This window comes from Rhincodon typus, chromosome 18 (genome assembly GCF_021869965.1).
Source record: "Rhincodon typus isolate 14 chromosome 18, sRhiTyp1.1, whole genome shotgun sequence".
Classification (NCBI taxonomy): domain Eukaryota; kingdom Metazoa; phylum Chordata; class Chondrichthyes; order Orectolobiformes; family Rhincodontidae; genus Rhincodon; species Rhincodon typus.
In genome coordinates this window covers 8,128,652-8,135,516 of record NC_063349.1, presented here as the reverse complement: position 1 = coordinate 8,135,516, position 6,865 = coordinate 8,128,652, and the positions used below count along the sequence as shown (strand labels likewise).

The 6,865-nt window shown below is 43.1% G+C and overlaps 1 protein-coding gene across 1 annotated transcript in view; it reads right to left on the bottom strand.

Annotated features, from left to right (window-relative positions):
- The window catches only part of cntn1b (contactin 1b), a 685,547-nt gene that overhangs the window by 341,565 nt on the left and 337,117 nt on the right, over window positions 1–6,865 (bottom strand). The window lies entirely within an intron of this gene.

Here is a 6,865-nt window from a genome sequence, read left to right as displayed (position 1 = left end):
CACACACACACACACTCTCTCTTTCTCACACACACACACTCACTCTCTCTTTCTCACACACACACACTCTCTCTTTCTCACACACACACACACTCACTCTTTCTCACACACACACACACTCACTCTTTCTCACACACACACACACACACACACACACACACACACTCCTTCTCACACACACACACACTCCTTCTCACACACACACACACACACAAAACAAATGGCACCCTTGGCCACAGCAAGAGACAGCGTCATGGCCTGTTGAGCCTGCTCTGTCATTTGTCTGGGGCTTCAACACCAACTTCCTGCCTGCACACACCCTATCAGTTCCAGGACAGACATCCCTTCAGACCAAAGCTCAGTCTCCCGACACCTTTTAGAACAGCACGTGTGCACATACACAGACAGTTTACAAATACATTCACACAGCTTTCGTCAGCTCAGCAAAGGAAGGAAGAACCTGAAAGAAAAAGAGATAGCAGCCTCTGAGAAAGGACGGCATCCTTATCGCCTACACCTCAAAAACAAAGACCCCTGAACAAATTTCTTGCTGGTGCCTGCTGCCTTCAGAAGGATTATGTCAGGCAACTAGAGCGGGAGCAGTCAGGGTAACAATTCTAAGTTACTTTGCAAAGAAGCATTTCTGTTGCACTGAAGTCTGTTGGGATTTTTATGTAAAATGTGATGTTAAAATGCCCCCTGCTGGTCTGACAGAGAGCTACAACTGATGGTAAAATCAAGGAAGTGCAGCTGCTGAACCTGAGGGACCTTTCAGATAAAATAAGCCAGACTGCAAGAATTTGAGAGATTTTAAACATAAAGATCAAGATCTGGCACATCAGCTCTTCCAAAATAAATTCTTTTTTTTTTTTACAAACCAAGGTTTTTGCCTTTATTTCCTTGTTCAATGGAACGAGATGGCCATCAATCTGGATCTTTATGATGGTATCTATGCTGAATTATTTTTCATTAATTTTAATTTATGCCATCTGGTCCCTTTTTGGAAATAGTTTTGAAATGATAATCTTGAGTTTATTTAATATGTTCCGTGCAAATATATTTAATAAGGCTCCACTTCACTGTAGTCAATCCAGACTCAAAGCTTAAGTTTCTCCAGATATTAATTGTCGTTCACTCTCTTTGCATTTGGGATAGCTCTTTTTGAGGCATGTGGTCCAAATGAAATGCTGTGGTGACCGAACCCAAGCACAGTATGAGACAGAGATAGTAGGAACTGCAGATGCTGGAGAATCTGAGATAACAAGGTGTAGAGCTGGATGAACACAGAAGGCCAAGCAGCATCAGAGGAGCAGGAAGGCTGACGTTTCGGGCCTAGAAAACGTCAGCCTTCCGGCTCCTATGATGCTGCTTGGCCTGCTGTGTTCATCCAGCTCTACACTTTGTTATCACAGTATGAGACAGCATGACCACAACGGAGGTTCACATGACTATGAGCCAATCAATGGACTCCGACCATCTCTGTGCCCAGGGATCAGAAGTCACATCAGTGACAGTGTGATTATTGAAGGCTGCGTAAAACTGGCCTCGATTTGGTGAGCCATTCTCAAGATACTTTTTGTTTTTAAAATGTTGTTCCGCACTGATTAGTGCAAAATGCTTCCACAGGTTAACAGGGAACAGCAGGGACCAGATGGTTCTTACTGACCAGTCCAAGCTGTGCCAATAAAGACACAGTGCATGGTGCACCTGCAAGACCTTGCCTCTTAGCATCCTCACTGGGTCTTGCTGCTATATGGATGTAATTTAGTCAAGACACTGGGCAACCAGCCCAAAGGCCAAGAGATCCACTGTCACTGTGCAAATCAAGAATAATTTTGAACGGTACCATCTTGGTGGGCAGTGGCTGACAACGATTAAATAATTAACCCGTCAAACGCTCCAAAATGATTTATAACGTCTACCACAAAAACATTCACATCCCAACAAATCAACACTTAATCCACGTGGTACTGCTCAAATGTGAACTGTTGCTGAAAATAAATTCACAGAACTCACAAAGACTTACCAATTAAATTTCAACATAGCCTAAATAGGAGGGCTGCATGTTTTGCAGGTAAATTGAGTCAAACATAACTCTGAAAATTAGAATCTCGCTGGATATGAAGAATAAAAAGGATACAGAAAACACAATATCGCTACAAGTTGTTGTGGAGGTTAATAAGAGCAAAAGAAAAGCCAAAAAAAAACAAAAAAAAATCCAAACAAGATTTACCAGGATGTTGCCAGGAATGGAGAGGTGGACTTATAACATGGCTGGACAGGCTTGGACTTTTCTCACTGGAGTGTAGAAGGTTGAGGGGTGACCTTATAGAGGTTTATAAAATCATGAGGGGCACAGATCAGGAGAATGGAGGTGTCTTGTCCCTAGGGTGGGTGATTTCAAGACTAACGGGCATATCTTTAAGGTGAGAGGACAAAGATTTAAAAAAGGCATGAGGAGCAATTTGTTTTTAAACACAGTAGTTCATAAGTGGAATCAACGTCCAGAGGAAGTGTTGGATGCGGGTACAGTTACAGCGTTTAAAAGACATTTGGATAAGCACATGAACAAGAAATGTTTGGGGAGATGTAGGCCAAGTGCAGGCAGGTGGACAAGTTAGTTTGGAGTTATGGCTGGCATGGACTGATTGGATCAAAGGCTCCCTCAAAACTGCACATAATATTCCAGGTGTGGCCTCACCAATGCCCTGTATAATTGCAGTAAGCCATCCTTGTTGCTATACTCTGTGCTGTATGACCCTATGTCAGTACAACTGCAGATGCTGGAAATCAGAAAAAAACTCAAACTCAAGCTGGAGAAAAGCCAAGCCAAGCTCTTGGGTTTATTTCTGGAGAGCAGGAACTGAGAGGTATAAATTTGTGCTAAACTCTGAGAGGACTATACTTGAAGCAGTGAGCTCAGTTCTGATCACCTGATTATGCAAAGGCTGGAGAGACACGAAAGAGAATGAAAACAAATGTTTACAAGGCTGGTGTCAGAAATCAGAGATTATATTTCTCACAGGCTGGGTCTTTTCTCTCTTGGGGAAAAAAGGAAGACTGAGGAATAACCTTATGGAGGTCTTTAAAGTCAAGAAAGGTGATGGCCTTGAATAATAATTCACCCCAGTTCCTGCGGTGCCCACCTGTCAAGAAAAGCTCCAAGTGTGCAAATGAATACAACATACTCCCTCTCCAAGGTCACATGGGCGCACATTTAAGCACAATAGAGAGGTAAGCAATTGGGGATTACAACCCCCTCTAAATCCAATGAGGGCACTACCTGCTTTCAATCAACTTTGAAGCTGTTGTGTTTTAACCTGAAAGGGACCTGCATTTCTGATACTGGCAACTGTGCCTTCAGCTGCTTTAGCCCTCAAGCCCCGGAATATCCTTTCGAAATCTTTTCACCTCTCTCTCCCTACGCAGAAACATAGAACACAGGAGCAGGAGCCGGCCATTCCACCTCTCCAGCCTGTCCCACAATTCATTACGGTCATGGCTGATCGATGAGTGCAATACCCTAATCCCAACCTCCTCCCATATCCCTTGTTCCCTTTATTCTCAAGAGCTATATCTACCTCCTTCTCAAAAACACAATGTTTTGGCTTTAGCCGTGTTCTGTGGTGGTGAATTCCACAGGCTCACCACTCTCTGGATGAAGAAATTTCGCCTCATGTCAGTCCTAAAACGTTCACCCCATAACCTTAAACTATGAGCCCCTAGTTCTGGACTCCCCAGTATCAGGAACATCCTCCCTGCATCTAAGCTGTCTGGTCCTGTTAAAATTCACCCTCGTTCTTCTAACCTCAAGTGAGCACAATCCTAACCAACTCAATTCCTCCTCGTAAGTCAGTCCTGCCATCCCAGGCATCAATTTGGTAAACCTTCACCGCACTCCCCCTGTAACAAGAACATCGTTCTTCAGATAAGACCAAAACTGTGCTCAATATTCCAGGGGTGGCCTTACCAATGCCCTGTTTAATTGCAGCAAGATATCCCTGTTCCTGTACTTGAATCCTCTTGCTATAAAGGCCAATATACAATTTGCCTTCTTTACTGCCTGCTGCACCTGCAACGCTTACTATCAACACATTGCAAATTCCCCTCTCGCAATTTACAGCCAAACAACAATCTGCCTTCCTATTTAAATGTTGCTGGAAACCTTCCCCCCAATTAAGATTTTAGTCATCTTTATGTGACTGTGTCAAAATCTGCTTTGTAATACTTGTGCAATGTTCCTTCAAACTTCTACTTCATGACTAGTTGCTTTCTCTTTACGCTCTCATGGAATGTGAGTGTTTGATAGCCATTCCTAATTACCTCTGGGTTGAGTGGTTTGCTAAGCCCTTTCAGAAGGTTGTTCAATTGCTATGAGTCCAGAGCCACATAAAGACCAGATAGACCAGGGTGAAAGATTTTCTTCCCAAAAGAATACTGATGAACCGGACTGGTTTTTTTATGACAATCAACGACAGTGTTATCGCACAATTCCTGAGATTAGCTTTCAATTCAAGATTTCCCTCACGGAGTTCAATTCCACCAGCTGCCAGTCACGCCACTTCCCCAGTGCGGGCCTCTAGACTCCTAGTTCCAACGATGTTGCTGCCACCATCTCTCCTTGTTTCTACTGCTACCGCCAATTAAAAATCGTCTGTATTTGCAGAGCCTAGGAATCTAGCCAGGTCACTATCAGGTTCGATACACTTTCTATTTGGGTCATGAAACTGCATCATGTTGCCAGGTAGGGTCTCATCTATTCGATTAGCCATTTAGATGAAATAAAGATAACTAAACAAATTTGGATTTTGATTTCAATCACAACTGTTCTCGGATCTAACCATCAGCAAGTTTTCTTTCGGCTTTGCATTCCAGGGAACAGTCTGCTTCCACGTTTAGTTTGGGCAGACAGCAATCAGAAGTAAACATCTAGTGGTTTCGCTGTTCCCTCACCTGCACGATTTCTCCTGGGCTCTCCTTTCTCCTGAGTTACAGAGAGAGACAAGGAACTGTCCTGCTGTCATTTTTCATCTCTTGCAAAATCCATTTTACTATGTATAGTTCAGGACATGGGAGAACAAGCAGACCAAGTGAGCCACAGGAAATAAGTGAGCACAGGAGCAAGTTCTCCCTTTAAATGTGTGCTGTTTTGAACCAGTTATGCATTAGTTGACATGCAATATTTTATAGTAATTAAGTACATACCCATCAAGGTACAATCTCTGCCTTCTCTCCATCACACCTCTCCTCTCCTGAAAACATCGCCCACAGCTTTATGATGATGCTAGAAATGTTGGCGAATGAATTCCCTCGCCATTCAGGACATGGCCCCCAACCCCAATGCCTTCACAGAATCATTACACAAAGCAGAAGGAGAACATTCAGTCCAACATGAGTGCACTGGCTCTCCTACTGAACAATTTCAATGCCATTCCTCCCATCACCTCTCTGTAACCATGCACGTTCTTCCTTTCCAGTTAACATTCTGATTACAATTCTGAATGCTTTAACTGAACCTCTAACAGACTTTTAGGCAGGGCACTCCACTTTAACCACTCACTGCATGAAGATTTGTGCGCTCTCATTCTCGATCGTTTCACAAGTGGGAACAGGTTCATCATTAGATGCACGCTCTCCCACCCATTGATTTATATTTAATATACAACTCTCATTCCAAATTCCACATTGGCTTTCAATAGCACAGCTACATCAAACTGCTTGCTCACAGTGCCAAGCTCCAGGATCCTCTGCTAGTCCCACGTTTATCCCAAGTACTTGGAATATACTTATAAAAAATAAATTCTTGTGTTAAAGGTGCAGGTTTGACAAACCTGCTGGTCTTTTTCTGTGTAAGCTCATCAGCCAATACAGCAATAGCAAAACAATACACTGCCTGTCACCTGGTATAATCCTCGTGTCATTAGCAAATGCAAAGGACAAATTTCTATCAATAGCACATAAGGGAGATGTACAGATAGTAGTTGAAGATGGAGGTGGTTACAGAGACAGAAAATACACTTCAGGCACGGCAAGTACCTGAGATGATGGAAATGGCTATTTCGCAATGCATGAACTGTTTCTCTGATTGACTAAAGAAACTGACTCTGGAAGTGCTGTTATCTGATCTTTGAACTATTTGAGGGACTTACTAAACACCTCTATCACACCAGCAATTCATGCCACTTGTAGCATATTCTTCCTTTCTACTTGGAGGGTATCGGACACAGTTCACCTTTATAACTAGCCACATAATCAACCCCATGTGGGCTGGTCTGTCTGGAATCAGACAGCAATAAACAGTTGTAGCTTGCTGGTGTGAACCCAGCTACGGGTGGCAACAGGAATTCACTGGAACACTGCAGAAACACACACATATCACGGGCGTGATTTTCAAACAATAGGACCTAGAACAAAATAGGGAACCTGCCGACTGCGCTGAAGACACAGCATTAGCATCCCACCCGCTGGATTCCCTAAAAAATTAGGGAGGGCGCTCGGGCAGATGGTGGATTTGCTGAATCTGACAAAGGAAGGATTTCTAAATATGTCTTACCATGGATTAGTGGGACTTAGATATTGGAGGCTACAGCAACTACAGGAATGGAGAGGAATCCTAACGTCACTTGTATGAGATTTAACTTACTGAAAGGACTCAAACCTAGTCTGGGAGAAATTCCCTTTCCCAAATATCCACTCAAACAACAGAAACAGCAGTCAACACAAGGAAATGTGGAGAAGTGTATAAACTAGAGAGGTCTAAAATGGATCAAAGCATCTTGGCAAAACACTAGTTAATGGTCATAAAACAATTTCTCATTCATGGTACCCATGACCAGGGGCAGGAAAACTTGATCTGTGGAACATC